The 21,503-nt window shown below is 38.4% G+C and overlaps 1 long non-coding RNA gene across 1 annotated transcript; it reads right to left on the reverse strand.

Moving 5' to 3' along the window:
- Positions 1-7,288: 7,288 nt before the first annotated feature.
- On the reverse strand, positions 7,289-21,095 carry LOC122453580. The gene is made up of 4 exons (XR_006273113.1): positions 20,968-21,095; positions 17,034-17,190; positions 15,178-15,292; positions 7,289-10,779 (listed from the first exon to the last, which is right to left on the reverse strand). It is a non-coding gene; the product is annotated as an uncharacterized LOC122453580 (long non-coding RNA).
- Positions 21,096-21,503: the final 408 nt, after the last annotated feature.

The following is a 21,503-nucleotide window of genomic DNA, read 5'->3' on the forward strand; positions in this document are numbered from 1 at the left end:
GAGAATAGCAGGAAGAGATAAGCTGTCTTGGATGAACACTGCAGAAGAATAGAGGAAACAATAGAATGGGAAAGACTAGAGATCTCTTCAAGAAAATCAGAGATACCAAGGGAACATTTCATGCAAAGATGGGCACAATAAAGGACAGAAATGTAGACCTAAAGGAAGCAGAAGATACTAAGAAGAGATGGCAAGAATACACACAGGAACTATACAAAAAAGATCTTAATGACCTGGATAACCAAGATGGTGTGATCACTCACCTAAAGCCAGACATCCTGGAGCTTGAAGTCAAGTGGGCCTTAGGAAGCATCACTACAAACAAAGCTAATGGAGGTGATAGAATTCCAGTTGAGCTATTTCAAATCCTAAAAGATGATGCTGTGAAAGTGCTGCACTCAATATGCCAGCAAATTTGGAAAACTCAGCAGTGGCCACAGGACTGGAAAAGGTCAGTTTTCATTCCAATACCAAAGAAGGGAAATGCCAAAGAATGTTCAAACTACCACACAATTGCACTCATTTCGCATGTTAGCAAAATAGTGCTCAAAATCCTTCAAGCTAGGTAGGCTTCAGCAGAATGTGAATTGAGAAATTGCAGATGTACAAGCTGAATTTAGAAAAGGCAGAGGAACCAGAGATCATGTTACCAACACCTGTTAGATCACAGAAAAAGTTAGAGAATTCCAGAAAAACATCTACTTCTGCTTCATTGATTACACTAAAGCCTTTGACTGTGTAGATTACAACAAATTGTGGAAAATTCTTAAAGAGATGGGAATACTGACCACCTTACCTGCCCCCTGAGAAACATGTATGCAGGTCAAGAAGCAATAGCTAGAACACGACGTGGAACCATGGACTGGTTCCAAATTGGGAAAGGAGTACGTCAAGGCTGCATGTATCCCTGCTTCAGTTCAGTTCAGTCAATTAGTCATGTCCAACTCTTTGTGACCCCATGGACTGCAGCACACCAGGCTTCCCTGTCTATCACCAACTCCCAGAGCTTGCTCAAACTCATGTCCATCGGGCTGGTGATGACATCCAACCATCTTATCATCTGTCATCCCCGTCTCCTCCCGCTTTCAATCTTTCCCAGCATCAGGGTCTTTTCCGTTGAGTCAGTTATTTGCATCAGGTGGCCAAAGTATTGGAGCTTAAGCTTTAGCATCAGTCCTTCCAATGAATATTCAGGATTGAGGTCCATATAGTCAAAGCTATGGTTTTTCCAGTAGTCATGTATGGATGTGAGAGTTGGACCATAAAGAAAGCTGAGCACCGAAGAACTGATGCTTTTGAACTGTGCTGGTGGAGAAGACTCTTGAGAGTCCCTTGGACTGCAAGAGATCAAGCCAGTCAATCCTAAAGGAAATTGGTCCTGAATATTCTTTGGAAGGACTGATGCAGAAGCTGAAGCTCCAATACTTTGGTCACTTTGCTTATTTAACTTATATGCAGAGTACATCATGCAAAATGCCCAGCTGGATGAAGCACAAGCTGGAATCAAGATTGCAGGGAGAAATATCAATAACCAGATATGCAGATGACACCACCCATATGGCAGAAAGCAAAGAGGAACTAAAGGGCCTCTTGATAAAGCTGAAAGAGGAGAGTGATAAAACTCAGCATTCAAAAACCTAAGACCATGGCATCCAGTCCCATCACTTCATGGCAAATAGATGGGGAAACAATGGGAACAGGGTCAGACTTTATTTTCTTGGGCTCCAAAATCACTGTGGATGCTGACTGCAGCCATGAAGTTAAAAGACACTTGCTCCTTGGGAGAAAAGCTACAAGAAATCTACACAGTCTGTTAAAAAGCAGCGACATTACTTTGCCAACAAAGGTCCGTCTAGTCAAAGGTATGGTTTTTCTATTGTACAAATGTGAAAGCTGGACAATAAAAAAAGCTGAGCATTGTAGAATTAATGCCCTTGAATTGAGATGCTAAAGAAGAGTCTTGAGAGTCCTTTGGACAGTGCAGAGATCAAACCAGTCAATCCTAAAGGAAATCAACCCTGAATATTCATTGGAAGGACTAATGTTGAAACTGAAGCTCCAATACTTTGGCCACCTGATGTGAAGCTGACTCATTGGAAAAGACCCTGATACTGGGAAAGATTGATGATAGGAGGAGGAGGGGACAATAGAGGATGAGATGGTTGGATGGCATCACCGACTCAATGGACATGAATTTGAGCAAACTCTGGGAGATGATGATGGACAGGGAAGCTTGGCATGCTGCAGTCCATGGGGTCACAAAGAGTTGGACATGACTGAGTGACTGAAAAACGGCAACAACCGTCTCTTGAAAATACTGATTCAATTCCTCTAGTCTAAGGCCTAGCAACAGCATTTTTAAAAACTCCTGCATTGACTTGAATGTTCAGGCAAGCTTGGGAACACATTTATTGATAGTATTGTATGTGGCGGTGTGCCTCCGACTTGAAGCTGCACACAAAACAGCTGGGGAATCTTGTTCACCCTCAGGTTTTGATTCTGTAGGTTTAGGGTTGGGACTGAGATGCTACACATCTAACAGGCTCACAGGTGATGCTGACTTTGCTGGTGCTCCTACCACCACTGGAGTTGTAGGAGGTGGGACAGCAGTTCTCACACCTGCCTGCCCATTGGAATCAACTGGAGATTTTTAAAACTCCTGCTGCTGAGGAATCACCCCCAAAATTCTAAAGTAATTTTTGTGGTGTGCAGTGTGTGCATCTGATTTTTATTGCTGTTGCTGTTTACTTGGTTTTGTTTTGTTTTTTTAAGCTTCCCAAATGATTCTAGTGTATGCAAAGTTTAAGAGTTACTCGTGTAGAGGAGTGATTCTCAAGCGTCTTCAACCTTTAGACATTGCAGAGGAGTTTTAAAAATATACTAATTCTCCAGACCCAGACTAGGCTAATCAAAGTGTTACCCCCTTAGCACTTTTAGTGGGTAGGACTGGAATAAAGTTATTTTAAAAGCATGGCTTACAATTCTTATGAAGAGTCATGTTTGAGAACCTCTGGTATAGATGAGGCTAGGAAGTATGTTAGAGCTCAGGCTTTGAAGAAAAGTCAAGGCAACCTTCTATCTCCTCCTATGCTATTTTCCAACATGTTCACAATAGCAATCAAACTATAAAATGAAGAAAAAAAATACAGTCAAACAAGACATAGAAGGAGATTTAAATAAATAGAAAGAACACACAATACTTCTGGATTATTAACTTCCTTGTCTGACTAAATTATCTTTAATTTCAAAGTCAGTATAGAATAACTTTTTAAGTAATGGAAATGCAAAACTATACAACTAAAGGAAATAAGCAAGACTAGAAAAAAATTTTTTGAATGAGGAAAATGTGGGGAATAATCTTTCAGATATCAAAACATGTCATAAGATCATAATGATTAAAAATATTCCAGGGAATTCCCTGGCACTCCAGTGGTTAAGACTCGTGTTTTCACTGTGGAGGCCTGGGTTTTATCCTGGGTCAGGGAACTAAGATCCCATAAGCAACAGCATGGCCAAAAAAAAAAAAAAAAAATTCCAATTTGGGCAGAAGAATAGAAAATGAAACAGCAAAAGCAAAAAATGGACCTATATACTATATTAAAAATTTTCTAAAGGTAAAAGTGTCATGATTAATCAATAGGGAAATTATTAGCTATGTAAAAAAACAGAGTTGAGACATTTTGAAAATAATAAAATTGGATGTCTATCCCCCATTTCATACATGAAAATAAGTTCCAGAAGGAGTAAAAGCTTAAGGAAAAAAAGAACAGAATTGCTTTAACCTTGATATAAGGAGAGACTTCTCAAAAAAAAATCTAAAACATACTGAAAAAAGTTGACATATCTGGATGCACACACATACTTTTGTTCCCTGAAATAAAACAAAAACAAAGATTTTTAAAGACAATCAAGGTTCCAAATAGTCAGGAGACTGAACACATACATATATAAATGCACTATCTCCTGAAACCTCATGGAGTATCATAAAGATATGTGAAAGTTGCTCAGTCATGTCCGACTCTGAGACGCCATGGACTATTCAGTCCATGGGATTCTCCAGGCCAGAATACTAAAGTGGGTAGCCTTTCCCTTTTTCAGGGGATCTTCCCAACCCAGGGATCGAACCCAGGTCTCCTGCATTGCAGGTGGATTTTTTTTACCAGCTGAGCCACAAGGGAAGCCCCATAAAGATACATTTTAACATATTTAATTTCATAAGGATGAGAAGGGTGAGAGAGAAGGGGGACTAGCAATACAGTTTTTCAGTCTAGAAAACAGGAGAATGTGTGAGAGAACTGAAACAGAAACCAAAAACAAAAATGCCAACACAGAAAACTGGTTGCTTAACTGGAAAGCTAAAAATTAAGGCAGTGTTTTAAATGACATGATTTCCAAAGTCTCGGGAATTAGTGGCGCCAAGTCCTTCCAAACATGGAGGTAAATGAGAGGGGACTAAAATAAGAACTGCTCCAAAGTTCCCCAAGGAGCAGAAGCAGATCCCCTTTTCACTTTCCCTTATCCCCACCCCAGCAGAGGGCTGGAAGTTTGTTTTGTCTTGAACAGAGGGTCTCTGAGTCACCACACATGCTAAGGCAGAGTGCTGAGAATGCAGCTGAAAAGGGATGAATTTATTGAAGGCTGACATCCCTTTGGCTCTCTTCATTTTTTATCAGCTCCTGGAATGTTGGCAGCCAAGACTTTATCCTTCAGGCAGGAGACTGGATGGATCTTTCCTGGGGAATGTGACCAGTATAAGAGAAAAGTCCTAAAGAGATCAATGTTAGGGGCCCTTCAATAAAGCAGCCAAACCATAGGGACTTCCCTGGTGGTCTGGTGCTTAGGCCTCCGAGCTTCCACTGCAGGCGCACAGGTTATATCCCTGTTCCTACATTCAGGGAGAAAAAAAAAGGCTAAATCACATTTTCCCTCATTGAGTCCCACAATCAGAGACCCACCCTCCCATTTAAAACTTCCTACAGCTTCCCCCCCCTCCCCCAACTCTTAAATATAGCTAGCAATCAAGGGTTACAAAACAGTGGAGGAAGACTTTGATAGGAAAAAGAAAGACTGAAATGAAAGAACTGATCAAAACAAGTGGGAAGCAATAGAACACACAAAGCTGAAAATGTAAACAAACTGCTGTCAGTATTCTCAGAGATGGATACATCAAAAGCAGAAGCAAGGAAAGCAAAAACATGTAAATGGGACCACACCAAACTTTGCTATGTAGCAAAAAAAACAACCTGACAAAGAAAAAAGACACCCTAGGGAATGACAGGAAAGTTTTGCAAACCATACATCTCATAAGGGGTTATTGTCTTTATTTGTAAGGAACTTCTACAACTCAACAGTAAAAAAACAAAAACAAATAACTCATTTAAAAAAAGGTCAAAAGACCTCAATAGACATTTTCACCCAAAAGACAAACTAGTGGCCAATAGGCATTTGAAAGGATGTCTACCATACTAATCATTAAGAGAGTGTAAATCAAAACTACAGTGAAATATCAGCTTATACCTGCCTAGCATGGCCATTATCAAAAAAATGAAAAAATGCAAGTGTTGGCAGGATGTGGAGAAATTGGAATCCTGGTGCACTGTTGATACAAATGTAAAACAGTATGGCCACTATGGAAAACAACATGGAGCTTCCCTAAGAAATGAAAAATAGAAAAACTACCACGTGGTCCAGCAGTTCCACTTTTGGATATTTGTTCAAAAGAACAGGAAACCGGATCTTGACTAGATATGAAACAGAGAGACAGACTATGGACAAGGTGAATGAGAGTAATTCTCAGGATCCTTCTTATTAATGAAACTACAAAAAAAACAGATCAAACTGAGAGTTCCCAGGCTGCTTTTCACAAAACTTGTATATCTAATAGGTAGATAAACAATAAAGACAGAAAAGAATTCAGACAAACAGATTAAAGCAGGAGGTTCCCCTAGTTTGCCACGTGGATGAAACAAATTCTGACGTGTTGAGTGTTTCTACCAACCCTCAGTTTGCTTTGCTCTTCTGAGACCCTCCCTCCCTCTTTCTTGAGGACAGTTGGTGGGGTGAAAGAAGTGAGGTGATTAAAGAAAAACTGTGAGTGCCCCTGCTGCCCCACTCCATGAAATATCTGAATTCAGAACATTCCAGCACAGGCCACTTTCCCGTGAGAGCAATATGTATCAAAATGGAAAATACATGGTGCCTTGTTGTTGACAGTCGTTCCTCTTTCGGGGCCCCAGAGACTTTACTATCTGATGCAGTGTTCCACAGTTAGGATCAGAATGAATGAAAGGTCCACTTTCTTTTGTCTGTTTGTAAAGCAAAAGAGTGACTGTGAAAGTGAACATGGAAGGGAGAGGCAGCAGGATGCCTCACCTGCAGACACCTTCTTGATGCAGATCATTCACAGGAAAAAAAGTCCATGTGGATGTTGCGGATCTGGAAACTTTAAAATTATTGGTGTGCTTGGCACATCTTCATGCAGATCCAAGGTTATATGTGTTTCAATCTGCAGGGCTGCTGGCATAGGGGAAATTCAATAGTAAAGGCTTTTAGGTCCCACAAGCGCAGAAGAGGACTCAAGACTGCAAAGAGCCAGGGGAGATACATCTGGGAGTTGGCAGTTTCAAAGCCAAATCAATGTTCATGGGCCCTTATTAAGAAAGTTGGTCTTCGTTCTGAGAACAGTGGGATTCTTGAAGTAAATATAGGTAGAACAAGGTCAGGTTTACATTTTGAAAATTATGGAAAATAAATTTGCTCTAGAAACATAGATGCAGGGAGAAAAAGAGATGTTCCCGTTATTCCAGGCAGAGTAGTACAAATTGTACTTGTAGAATGAGAAGCAGACAGATTTTTTTTTTTCAATTATTTTTATTAGTTGGAGGCTAATTACTTCGCAACATTGCAGTGGGTTTTGTCATTCATTGACATGAATCAGCCATGGAGTTACATGTATTCCCCATCTCGATCCCCCCTCCCACCTCCCCCTCCCCCCGATTCCCCTGGGTCCTCCCAGTGCACCAGGCCCGAGCACCTGTCTCATGCATCCCACCTGGGCCGGTGGTCTGTTTCACCATAGATAATATACATGCTGTTCTCTCGGAACATCCCACCCTCGCCTTCTCCCACAGAGTCCAAAAGTCTGTTCTGTACATCTGTGTCTCTTTTTCTGTTTTGCATATAGGGTTATCATTACCATCTTTCTAAATTCCATATATATGTGTTAGTATGCTGTAATGATCTTTATTTTTCTGGCTTACTTCACTCTGTATAATGGGCTCCAGTTTCATCCATCTCATTAGAACTGATTCAAATGAATTCTTTTTAACAGCTGAGTAATATTCCATGGTGTATATGTACCACAGCTTCCTTATCCATTTGTCAAAGCAGACAGATTTAATGGATATTAGAAGATATCCATTTAATGGCTCAGTGGGTAAAGAACCTGCCTGCAATGCAGGAGACTCAGGAGACACGGGTTCGATTCCTGTGTCAGGCAGATCCCCTGGAGGAGGGCACAACAACCTACTCCGGTGTTCTTGCCTCGAGAATTCCAGGGACAGAGGAGCCTGGTGGGCTACAGTCCATAGCGTTGCAAAGAGCCACACACGACGGAGCAACTGAGCATGCACACAGGCACAGAAGATAAAAACGGATAGAAGTTGATGATTTGGGGATGTAAGGAAGATGGAGATAAAGGTGTCCAAGAATAACTTCAAGGTATCTAGCTTGCAGATCTAGAAATGTTTTCATTATTTTCTCAAGAAAATGTTTTTCTGAAAAAATATATGGTGTAATGGGAAATTTTAAACCTTTTAAAAGAGGGAACAAATCTTCAAAGGTAGGCAATTTGGAGTTTTGTTTATTTTAGGATATCTGGAATTTAAAATCATGTTTACAACATGAACATACATAAGACAGCAAAAGAATTTTTTAAAGAAGACTAACATTTAATGCCCTGTATAATGTGGTTTTAAAAAATGAGATGTTGCACCCCAAGCATGTTGCCTCTGAAACATAACATTGGCCATTTCTCCGAAGTCACCAATGCCAGCAACTCTCCATTGCAATCCTCAAAGCAAAACCATTTCTCCAGTGAACAGTAGGGCTCCCATCCTAAAAAGTCAGCTCTGAACACCACAGAGAAAGTAATTGAATTCAACACCAGTGTTATTTTGTGACCTGTGCATCTTCCACCATATGAAAACTGAAAGTAATACTGTATCATCAAATTCTCCACTTTCTCACATAGTTCATCTGGTCAAACAGAATCAAATACCACATTGCTGAAACACCATCAATTCTCCTGTGGTTATTTTACAAATAAATTTCTTTTTCTCTACTTTTATATAGCACATAAAATTTTCATATAGTTGAAATGAACTGTGCAGAGAAAAAGGTAAATGCCAGCAGGCATCTAAATATTGTAGCATCTGTTATATTTTACACTCTGTAATCACAAATCTTATAAAGCTTCATCGCATTTAAAGCTGGATTCCTCACAAATTATTGAAGATTGATAGCTATAGTAATTGTCATTACACTTTTATTTTTATTATATTGAATTATACAAACTTTCTTCTACCTTCTCTGTTGTAATATCTTTTTCTGAAAAACAATTTGCAATGTCTGCTTTCTATTTTGTGGTAAAAGTCTAAAATTTATATGATAGAAATTAACATTTTAAAGTTAAGTATCCAAGATCTGTAGGTTGTGGGTGTGCACATATTTGTGTGTGCATGCACATATTAGTGTAGCACTGCTAATTATTAAAGTCTTTTCTAAAACACTTAGAAAAAATGGGTTGGAATAGAAATAGTAAAATGAATTATTCTGAAAGAATTTTAAACCTGAAATGGAAGCACCACAGACTCTCTATCAGTTTTCCTGTTTGTCACGAAACACAAGCAGGAGGAGTTTTAAATATGTGAAGATTTCAAACTTCTGGTAATATGCATCTGTCCATTCTGTGTCACTTGCCCTCCTAAGGTCTGCATTCAGTGTAAGGACCAAACCTCAGGTGCCACATAAATGCTTAAGACTGCCTTTCCGACTGATTTCATTTTTCCTTTAAGTTTTACACATAAGTGAATATCATCTTTTCCCCCTTTTTAAATCGATTTGTTGGATTTCAGTCTTATCTACCTACTTGCAAAGCTAAGTTATTAAGCACCCACCAGGGGGCTCTAGTGGTAAAGAACCCCCGGCCAGTGCAGGAGATGTCAGAGACGTGTGTTCGATCCCTGGGTTGGGCAGATCCCCTGGAGGAGGGCATGGCAACCCACTCCAGTGTGCTTGCCTGGAGAATCCCATGGAGCCTGGAGGGCTACAGTCCATAGGGTCACATAGAGTCAGACACGACTGAAACAACTTAGCACACATACACATGTGTTGGTACTATGTTAAGTGCTGTTATGGGAATAAACTCTTGGAAAACCCCATCTTCACAAAAGAATCACATCCAGTAGGTAAATTCCTTTGTAACTGACAAAACAACAATATCTGGTAAGTAAAATAATCTCCATTTTATAGACAAGGAAACGAAGGTTCAAAGAGCCAAGAACTTTGCCCAACACTGTTTAATCGAGTTTCCAACATTAATCTCTGGTGAGCCATGATGAACGCTGCACACCACCAGGAATGCCCTTCATGGAGCCTATAGAATGGCAACCCGTGGAGCTATCCAGTGCTACGTCCCTGTATCCAACTCAGAAGTCTAATAATTTCTTCTGTTGCACCACATTTCCACCTCCCTAACTTATCCATATTAAAATAACAGGAGTAAACAGAAGTTGGGGAAATCAAGAGTAGTAGGAGTTGAGTTTTGCATTGTACTTCTTGAAAATACCACTAATGAGTTCACAGAATTATTTAAAATAATTTGATCCATAAAGCAGCAGCTGCAGTCTCATATTTCCTTTCTTACAGAAAAATTAACTTATACTCATTTGTAAATAACCTAAGTACAAGCAAAGCTATCATTATGGGTTGCCTTCATAAACTACATACTGTGTAATTTTTTATTATCATTCCATGAACTAAGGGAGCCTGAAAATGATCTTTTGACGTTCAGAATTAACCATATGTTGATATGCAAGGTTGACACTCATTTGAGGGGGAAGTATGTCTCTTTAGCATTTTAATCTACTTATAAACTTCATTTATTCGGCATTGTACATCTCTAATTGATTAAACAAATAGTGCACTTTCCAAATAAAAGACATATTAAAATAGTGAACATCTGCAGAGGCATGGTTAAATAAGCAAAGACAATTCAAAGGCATTTGCTGTCCTAATTTCTTGCAAGTTGACAGACAATGCCCCAAAACTCTCTTATCAGATCCAGAATGAACGAATAAGCTAATCAGAGCATAACAAGTCTTTGCCAAGTGACTTCATAAGAGAACTATGAGTGCATTTAAACAGCACTCAGGGGTATTTCTTGTTAAACATATGAACTTGTTCTGAGAAATATTGTTAAAGATTGGTATAATCATGGAGTATACTATTTCCACCAGTGATCAGGGCTCCAGGGACAATGAAATGAAGAGAGATATTCATTTCCCCTTGGAACTGCAAGCTCCCAAAAAATAAGATCTTCAGAGCCTGCTCAGAACTTATCTCCCTTAAGCGGTACCTCTGAGGTCCCCATTTACCTTATTATCGTTAACTCTCTGGGGGCTTTGATCATGCACATTGGTCATGGTTCTGTTAGGCCAATGCAAGTTTCATCAGGAAAATTCTTTCCTTCAGTTCAAGACTTTGTAGAATGCCAAGTTTCTGCAGCAAATTTAGAAAACAGTATGAATAATACAATTTGTTAAACAAAGTCAATACCACATGCATAAGGGAGCATATGAACCATAAAGCTGTAAGGATTAATGACAACTGGTAAGCAGAAAATTACTCTCATAAATAAATATCAATAATTAAGAAATATAAGCAGTGTGTTTCTAACTGTTCTACTTGTGGCTGCATAAGCATTTAAGACACTTCAACTCCTTTTAATATGAGGGTAATTTATTTCTCTTATGCAAATTACCAGCTATACCAACATAATGTCTAAATATGGAAAAGAAAGCCTTTAGATCAAATTAACAATAAACGGTATGGTCTATCTCTGAGTGTGCAAAACCAGAATCACAGAAGAACACTACATAACTTGTACCTGTTTCTCTAAACTAAAAAAGAAAATCTTCAAAAGAATTCTTTTAAAAACCTATCAAAATATCCCCCTTTCCTCCTCTTCCTTTTCCTCCTGCTTTCCCTTTAGTTTTAAATTCAAGTTATAAACCAAAATAAGTAAAAATATTTCTATTCCTCTATAATCATATAGAACTTGACTTCCTGGCTCTATTCTATTTTTTAAAAGGTATTTGGGTATTCTGCTATTAGTGAATTATTAAATACTACAGTTTTCAAATTTTTTCCTTGATGTTTATTCTTCCTTATTTAAGAAAAGAATAAAAAAGTAGATTATATCATGTGAGCATATTAAAACACCCAAACCTTTTCCTCAACATAAAAATTTTCTTTAAAAGCTAGAAAAATCTATCAGAACTATATTCAAGCAGTCACATTCAGTGGTGTGTCCACTTCTATCCACAGATACTTTTGTTCAATGTGTTTCTTTAGATTCTCTGAAATGATTCTAATATTATTTCTCAAAGTTCTGTCTTTGAATAGTCACAGAGTATTTTCATTTAAACTTTATTCAGTGCAAATATTTAGAGAGTAAATTCATTTTAAACCTATGGATTTCAGTTTTCATGCTGAAAATCATCTAAAGCATGTCCAAGTTGATTCATTTTCCTACTCTTGACACAAGGGAGGACAAAGGCACATTGCCCATCTCTATGAGGACACCTGGCTAATAGCCAATTTACAGAGTATAGGCTGCAAACAGCTAATACTGCCTTTGTGCTTTGTCTCTGGTTTCCAAAGTATAGTAGAATCTAAAAAAAGAAAAAGAAAACCATCTGGAGACAAGACACACTTTACAGAAGAAAGATGTACCTCACTAATGATTAAAAAAAAAAAATCATGTCAAAACCCTGCAACTTTGTTCCACCTGGTAAAACAACCTTATATTCTTCTCCACAAGCCAGAGGTCGGTCACATTGCTACACTCATGAAGGGTATTTTTTAACGGATGTGATAAACCTTCTCCTCACTATTTACACTTCTCTCTCTCATCTGAAAAGACACCTAGGGAAGGTTTGCTTAATCTACATACATACATAAATAAATACATCCCTGCAGCTTGCAGGGAGAATGAGGCAATTTGTATGTACATGAAACACAGACATCAAACCCAGCATGCCCCAAACTAAGAGACATTCAAATAACTCATCACACCCCCATCACTGCACCAATTTCACATCCTAAAACTTCTCTGGCATAAGTATCACTGTTTTATCAACCAGACATAGAGTTAAATGAGGGCAAGTAGCATATTTGGAGAAGGAAATGGCAACCTACTCCGGTGTTCTGGCCTGGAGAATTCCAGGGACAGAAGAGCCTGGTGGGCTGCCGTCTATGGGGTCGCACAGAGTCGGACACGACTGAAGTGACTTAGCAGCAGCAGCAGCATGTTTATTCACCACTGTAATTCAAGCACTGAGCACTGTGCATATTGCTTAACGTGTAGATTATCCTCAACAAAATATTGAATAGCAGACCAAGTTTCTCAACACCTGGAAACATATATGACTCATGTTTTGGTGGCAAGACTATTGGCCTTACTGACTAAAAGTTTGGTTTCTATTCAGTCTGTCACTATGAAGATGTGTGATCTTGGGCAAACCACATATTTTTAGTGGATCTACAATTTGGGACAGTGGGATGGGAATGGGCAACTAGATAGTTTTTTGGGAGAAATAATTCTTTAAAATGTTGACACGGAGTTTCATTCTGTTCCTAAACCCCCTATATTTAGACAGAAAAGTTCATATCTATTACCTTCAAGATGTTCTTAGAATCCAGCCTTTCTTCCCTATCCCCACTGCCACTCCCCTTAGAGCTGGCTTTCACCAGCTAAGTTCTGAATGAATAAACTGCAGTATGAAGAGGGATAAACTGGGAGTTTGGGGATTAACATATACACACTACTATGTATAAAATAGATGACCAACAAGGACCTAATTATAGCACAGGGACCTATATTCAATACCTTGTAGTAGCCTGTAAGAGAAAAGAATCTGAAAAAGAACATATGTATGTGTATGGCTAAATCACTTTGTGGTACCCCTTAAAGTAACACAACTTTGTAAACCAACTATATTTCAACTTTTTCTATTGTGAAAAAAAATAAAATTTTAAATGAACCACAATACATGTTCCTAACTTTAGTTTCTTGACTCTTCCTTTCTCCACAGCGCAGCAGGACAAACTTCCTTAAACCCTGTGTGTGACAGTTTTCCAACAGCAGTGTGCACAAGAGCGAAGCAGCTTATTATAGAAACGTGCTCCCAAATCACACCTCAACGCACCCCTGCAGGGTCCCTTAGAACCTCCCTTCTGCACCAGGCGGTCCACAGCCCACAGGTCGACACACATCCTCTCTGCAGTGATTTCTAGACTCTTTTGACTTTACATTTGAGTACTAAAATATGCTTAAGGAGACATCTTAAAAATGTGAATATTTATCATTGAAACATGTCTATGTAAAAATATATAGATATATGTCACTTTATTATTCTATTATTGAGTCAAAATCGATTCATCTTCTGTCCTCTCTGGTGAACTGTCATCACAGGATTCAGGACCCATGACCCATAACACAAAAGTTCACTTAAAAATTTACTCCCAAGTCACACAGAGAGGCTGTTCTTAACCTGACTGTGCACTGAGCGTTCACCACTGCTGCTTCTCTGTGCTCTTAGGGAATCATGTTCACACCTTAATCAAGGTAAGGTAAGATAAGGTAGTGTTTGTAAATAGTAATCTTTCAAAAACAACTGCATTTCTGTATTATCCTATTCCTTTTCTCTCTTTTCAAGCAGCTGTTAGGCTCTGTGTCCATAGCCTTAGTAGAGCTGTGTAATGAGGGGAGAGTGTAACAGTCTTATGGAATTTTCTTTTTCGAAGGCCCTGGGGTGGGGGAAGTTGGTGTACAACAAATTGTCTGCCAGGGGAAAGAACATGGTTTAGTCCCGCCCATAACACTCAGGGAGCTCAGGAAAGAGTAAATATGGAAGCCGCCCTATCATGAGTGAAAGTATGAAAACTTTTAAACTAAAGCTATCAAACCACTCAACAAATATTTTATTCTCCTACTTTGAAAATTTACATTTACAACAACTATGCGTAAAATTATCATTTTTAAATGACTGAAAATTTGCAAAATATCAAAGACAACAGTATAATTTTTGTGCACATCTGGTTGCTCTATTCATATACCAGTGATATTTGGATTAATAATAAAACATAAGTTCACATAAGTTATAAACTATTACATAATTTTTTCATAAAATTAATTTTTCTTAAACTTAGTTGAGTACTATCATTAATTATTTTAACCAAGATTTTTCACACACCCTCTGTTCTGTTGACAGCAATTTAAAAGTGAAGTGTAATTGTATGCAGTCTATAAAATTTGAATATATTTTCACAAAAACGTAAATTTAAGTAACTGTAAAAAATGAAAAAATAAATTATTTTTATTTAAAAAGGCCAAAAGACCTGAATAGAAAACTCATTAAAGAAGATATACAAGTGGCAAATGAAAAATGAAAATGAAAAAATGAAAAATTGTTAATTAGCACATGTTGTTGCCGTGCAGTGCTAAGTCACTGTCTGACTCTGCAACCCTATGGACTGTAGCCCACCAGGCTTCTCTGTCCATGGGATTCTCCAGACAAGAATACTGGAGTGGGTGCCCATGCCCTTCTCCAGGGGATCTTCCTGACTCATGGATTGAACCCACGTCTCCTGCGGCTCCCACGTTATAGGTGGATTCTTTACTGCTGAGCCCCAGGCAAAGCCCTGCACTCGTCATTAGGAAACTGAAAATTAAAACATCAATGAGATACCACCATACACCTCTTAGGACAGTCAAAATCCGAAACACTAGCAACACCAAATGCTGATGAGGATGTACAGAAACACTCATTCATTGCTGGTTGTCACTTCAGAAGACAGTTTGGCAGTTTCTTACAAAACCAAGCATACTCTTACCGTGTAATACAACAGTTGTGCTCTTTGGTATTTACCCAAGTGAATGGAAAACTTATCTCCACAGAAAAACTTGCACAAGAATAATCATAGCTCGTTGTTTTGTAGTCGCCAAAACCTGAAAGCAAGCAACATGCCCGCCAGTAAGTGAATAGATAAACTGTGGTCCATTCAGACAATGGAATATTATTCATCTCTAAGAAGAAATGAGCTATCTAGCCATGATAACCCATGGAGGAATCTTAACTGCATATTGCAAAGCAAAAGAAGACATCCTAAAGAGTCTACATACTATGTGATTCCACATATATGATATTCTGGAAAAAAACAAATCTATGAAGACAAGAAGAAAGTCAGTGGTTGCCAGTGGTTAGGGAGGAGAAAGGGGATGAATATTTCTTGCTGAGGGAGCAATTTTTCACCCTTGTTTTTCATGTCTCTTTCAGAACTGAATTACAGGCAAAGTGGTGGTGGTAGTGATGTTCGTTTTAATCACACTGGCTTTACTTCTAAATAACAGAAACCAACACACACTTTGAGTTCATTTTACAACAGGGCTTCAGAAAGTCATTCTCTGACAGAAGGAAGGCTCGGTATCCTGCACAGAGCACATCTCTAGCGTCTGGCCATTTGCAAACCCTGACAACATAAGCAGCGCTGGGCAAGAACCGTTTCAAGGTGGGGAGGAGATAAGGTCCTTAGATACAGTCATTCTATAAGCAGCTCTTTAACCAACAGCCTCAAATTCATTTCCTTTTCTCATAGGGTCTTCCACCATGAATTCTCCCTCCTCAACTGAGAATTTTCTCCTGTGCTTGCTCTCACTGGCAGCTCTCTCCCCTGTGATTCATCTGTCAACATGGCTCTATAGACCTTCTGGCTTCCAAAAGTTGATCAAATCTTTGTTATGCTTTGCTACTCTCCCCCTTTATTTTCAGCATTTTATGAGTGAGTTTCTCATTCCCTCTCTGCTACTTTGAACAGAAATTGTACAGAGGTTTCTCACTAATACTATTTTATTTAGCTCAGGAGACATTATAGTACTTCCTGAAGATAAGTTCTGTTTTCAGCTTTGTTTTTACTAGCCGTTAACGTGTCCAACTATATCATCATTACCTCCAAAAGCTTCACCCTGTTTTTAAACTTATCTCAGAAATATGAGTAAGAATTACAGATTGAGGTTTCAAGAATAGGGCAAGTTGCAAGGCATGATATGATTTTAAATTGAGTAAGCTAGGGATTGAAGTGAATCTCTCTGCTTATTAACTGTTTAAAAATTTTAGAAACTAATGATTTTGGGGGGATGGGACATAATATGTGAGACTATCGACTTTTCACAGTGTTAAAATGTATAGGTACATCAAAAGGTTAAGCTGCAAAGTTTCAACTTTCCATATTAACATTATCAAATTCCCATAAAAACAATATACAAAGTACTATTTTCTTCACATTAGAAATGAGAAAGCTCAGCTGGAGAAACTCAATAACTTGCCCAAGATCATATGGTTAATACCTGGCTTATGCAGGATTTGACTCTGTGCAAGCGTGGTTGCCTACCTTTTCCACATCGTTACATGGCACCAACTACTTAAAAGGCCACTGCTGAACACACAGAGGAAGCACAGAAGTAAAACATCCAGGACATAGTGGAAAAGTGGAAGTCAGAGTGTGGTAGGGGGAGAGGAATAAGAGGTCTGTGAGAGAAACAGCCCACAAACAATTTTTTTTTTCTCATGTTCCAAAAAGAATCGAAAATCTCATACTCTTATGAGAGGATCTATTAGGACCTAAAGGTATCAACACACAACAAAGCCATAGAAGTGCTATAAAAACACCTAGTATAGGAAATATCTTCTTACCAGAAAAATGCAAAACAAACTGGCAGCAACACTTAAGGGGGTGAGAATAGTGATTTTTAAGGATGATAGCAGGTGCAGCAGTTCCAACACATCTGGTGTAATCACTTGAGGATAGATCCAAGGAAGCCCCATGCTGTAGAATGCCAACTTTTTGGTTCTATTAATCTAAAGAGTAAAATATTACTGAGTGCCTAATATTTGCAACATAATGGGTCAGGCATTGAAGAAAGTCGAACCAGAGAATCTTCCTTGTGGGAGTTTACTAGCTGAAGGATTTAGAGAAACTAGTGCATACTTCAGTGGTAAGCAATATACAAACACTCAGGAGTACCATGTAGGTATCTAGAGCAGCACTGGGTTGGTGAGTCACACTGGGTCACAGTTCACTCTCTTTTCCACATGAATCCTAAAGTGCTGATTCACTGTCATTCCTTTGATTAATTTTTTAAAGCTATATAAGATTAATGATATTTTTCAATTCATCATTTTTATCATCAATATGTTAAAATCATCTCGTTCTATTCAATTTCATTCTTATTTTACTATATTTTCCTTTGATCACTCCTTCCTTCTTATCATTCTTTCAACTTTCCATCCAAGTGGTTATTTAGATATATTGTATCCTTGGAAACTGAAGAGTGTTTTTCATATGCGCTATTAACTTGCATAAACACTACTGTTACATATCAATTTCTTGCCATTTTCATGTTTGTGAGATCATCCCAAATATGCATAAACCTCATTTTCCTTGGCCTTTTTCTCAAGTTGCCCACCATTCCCTACTACAACAGTAGTGATGCTGTGAAACTCCTTCATCATGCCTTGTGGTTTTCATGAGCTGGGTCATAGGGCCCAAGCACACTTATTTCACCAGGCACTATCAGCTTCTCTCCAGTACTGGAACATTTTATCTTCCAGTAGCTGTCCATGTAAAAAGATGTCTCTACCACCATCCCCACCTACCCCCATCCTTACTTGCCTTCTAACTTTTGCTAATTTGGTAATTGTGTGTGGAGTCACTCAGTCATGTCCAACTCTGTCCATGAAAGTTTCAAGGCAAGAATACTGGAGTGGGTTGCCATTTCCTACTCCAGGGCATCTTCCTGACCCAGGGATTGAATCTGTGTTTCTTTGTGTTTCCTGCATTGGCAGGCAGATTTTTTACCACTGAGCTATCTGGAAAGAAGTTTGGTGGTTATAAAGTAGTATTTTATTGTTGTTTTAATTTTTATGTCTGTAATTAGTAGTGGGCTTGAGAATCAATTTACATGTTTATTATACACTTATGTGAATTGTCCTTTTAAATACTATATTCATCTTCATAGATGACAATTTTTTGCTGAATAACTTGCATTTTAAAAAATGTTTTAAATATTCAAGAGTTCTCACTGTTGTAAATTCCATGTGAAAGTTTCCTATAACATGTCTAATTTAACATAAAACTTTTGATTTTAGTTAAAATTCTAGTTTTTGTTATTTTGTTTCTCTGTTGCTATAGTTCCTATTTTTTATGTCTGTAATTTTATGGATTTTTAAAATAGATTGTTGTTGTTTAGTCCCTAAGTCATCCAACTCTTTGCGACCCCATGAACTGTACCCCGCCAGGCTCCTTTGTCCATGGGATTTCAAAGGCAATAATACTGGAGTGGTTCTTCTGCCTTCTCCAGGGGATATTCCCAACCCAAGGATTGAACCTGCACCTCATGCATCCCCTGCATTGGCAGGTGGGTTCTTTACTACTGAGCTACCAGGGAAGCCTTAAAATAAATATCTTTGCTAAATCAAGACAGAATATGACATTCTCTTACACCCCTTCATCTTCTTTCTTCTTTTAATATTTGAACTTGTTAAATATCTATTTTAAAAAACAAAATTCATCACTGACTATCACAATTGCATAAATAAATAGATATTTTAACATCAAATTACAAAGAGGTAATTTCACAATAATAAAGTCACTTACAACTGAATAAATTTAACACCTTGAAAAACTTCCTACCTGTCTGATTTTTTCCCCTTATTTCACAGCACATTAGTTCATGGACCAAGAGTTGGCACCCACTAAATTACAGTATTTCCCATTTTAAAGCCCTAGGGGGCACAGTGGTAAAGAATCTGCCTGCCAGTGCAGGAGACACAAGAGACATGGGTTCAATTCCTGGGTCAGGAAGATCCCCTGGAGAAGAAAATGGCAACCCACTCCCATATTCTTGAAAGGAAAATTCCACGGACAGAGGACCCTGGCAGGCTACAGTCCATGGGTTCACAGAGTCTGACACAACTGAGTGACTGAGCACAAGCATGTTTTAAAGCAGAGACATGGGTGAAGGGAGAATCTGACTGAAAATGAAAGGAAGCCTAACAGCTTTGGTCAAGGTCATATCTGGAAGTCCTGGGCAACCACTGATGTGCTCTCTGACACTACAAATTAGGTTTATCTCTTCTAAAATTTCATATAAATGGAATCACACTGTATACCCTATAATTTGACTTCTTCTGTGCAGGATATTTTTGAGAGTCATCTGTGTTGCTGTGTGTATCAGTAGTTTGTTTTTTATTGCTGAGTACCGCAGATGGTGACTGCAGCCATGAAATTAAAAGACGCTTACTCCTTGGAAGGAAAGTTATGATGAACCTAGACAGTATATTAAAAAGCAGAGACATTACTTTGTCAACAAAGGTCTGTCTAGTCGGTTTTTCCAGTGGTCATGTACGGATGTGAGAGTTGGACTTGGTCTGTAAAGAAAGATGAGCGCCGAAGAATTGATGCTTTTGAACTGTGGTGTTGGAGAAGACTCTTGAGAGTCCCTTGGACTGCAAGGAGATCCAACCAGTCCATCCTAAAGATCAGTCCTGGGTGTTCATTGGTAGAACTGACGTTGAAGCTGAAACTCCAATACTTTGGCCACCTGATGTGAGGAGCTGACTCATTGGAAAAGACCCTGATGCTGGGAAAGATTGAGGGCAGGAAAAGGGGATGACAGAGGTTGAGATGGTTGGATGGCATCACCCCTCAATGGACATGGGTTTGGGTGGACTCCGGGAGTTGGTGATGAACAGGGAGGCCTGGTTGTGCTGCGGTTCATGGGGTTGCAAAGAGTCAGACACAACTGAGTAACTAAACTGACTAACTGAGTGTACCACTGAATGAATATACTGCAGCAATTATCAACTCACCTGTTGGCAAGCATTCAGATTTCTTCCACTCTGGAGGGTGTAACAAAAAAAGCTGCTGTGAGAATTTGTGTACAAGCCTTTGGTTTTCAGTTTCCTCGGGTAAACACCTCAAAGTAGATTTTCTGGATTACATGGTAAGGGTATATTTTATATCTTTGAAGAGTCTGCCAGTTTTGTTGAGTGTAATACCATTTTACATTGCAACCAGTGAGTCATCCATGGTCCAGCTGCTGGATATTTTAGCCAGCAATTGAGATTGTAAATATTTTTGACTTAATATTAGTGGCTACTTCAACTATGGTTTTCACTTGCATTTCCCTAAGGACAAATAACATGGTACATGTTTTCACATGCATATTGGCTATTTGCGTGTCTTCTGGAAAGGTTTTCTTTAGATCTTTGACTATATTTTTAACTGAATTGTTGGTCTTATTATTGAGTTTTAAGAGTTCTTTACAACTGGTTACAAATCTTTTATATCAGTTCTTTTATCTGGTTACAAATATTTCTGAGATAGATGCATAGAGAGTATATTTTTTTCCAATCAGCGGTTTGACTGTTCAAATTCTTAATCGTATCTTTGGAAGAACAGATTTTTATACTTTGATGAAGTCCAATTTATCAATTTTTTCATTTAAGAGCTGAAGTTTTAAAAAATTATAAATGATAATTTACATACAAAACTAAATTTCAGGTGTAAAATATAGATTCAATACTTTTATACAGCAGAAGTGATCACCACAATAAGTCTACTTACTGTTGGTCTCCACACAAACTTATTACAGTATTATTGATGATATTCCTATGCTGGATAGGACGGTTGGTGCAAGAGCAGCCATTTGTAGTATGATACAGGACTCCCTTACATGGCCACGTCTAGCTGCAAGAGAAGTTGGTAGGGTGAATATTTTGCTTTGCCAGACTCCGTAATATATAAAATTTGCTATCGAAAGAGGGAGGAAAGGGATAAATTCAGCCAAACAAAACACATGCCATGAGTACTTCCTCCAAATATCTCATCATAATATGCCTAGATTTATTTGGTGTCTCAATGAGCCCCTTCAATAAGCTCTTATATCTCTTGATTATTTAAGGAAAAATTCAGGCATTCTTTCCTTTAATCCACTTTTTCTTCATCCTGGTTTTTTTTTTTTTTTTTAGAAAGATGATGAGGTATTTCTCTCTTCTATATCTCCTTTCTCTCATTTTTTCCCCAGATCTTTCATTTTTCCTTGTATCTTCCAGGAGAGACACCAAACTTGCTATTCTAATTTGCTATATCATCTTTCAGCT

Source organism: Cervus canadensis, chromosome 15 (assembly GCF_019320065.1).
Source record: "Cervus canadensis isolate Bull #8, Minnesota chromosome 15, ASM1932006v1, whole genome shotgun sequence".
NCBI lineage: Eukaryota > Metazoa > Chordata > Mammalia > Artiodactyla > Cervidae > Cervus > Cervus canadensis.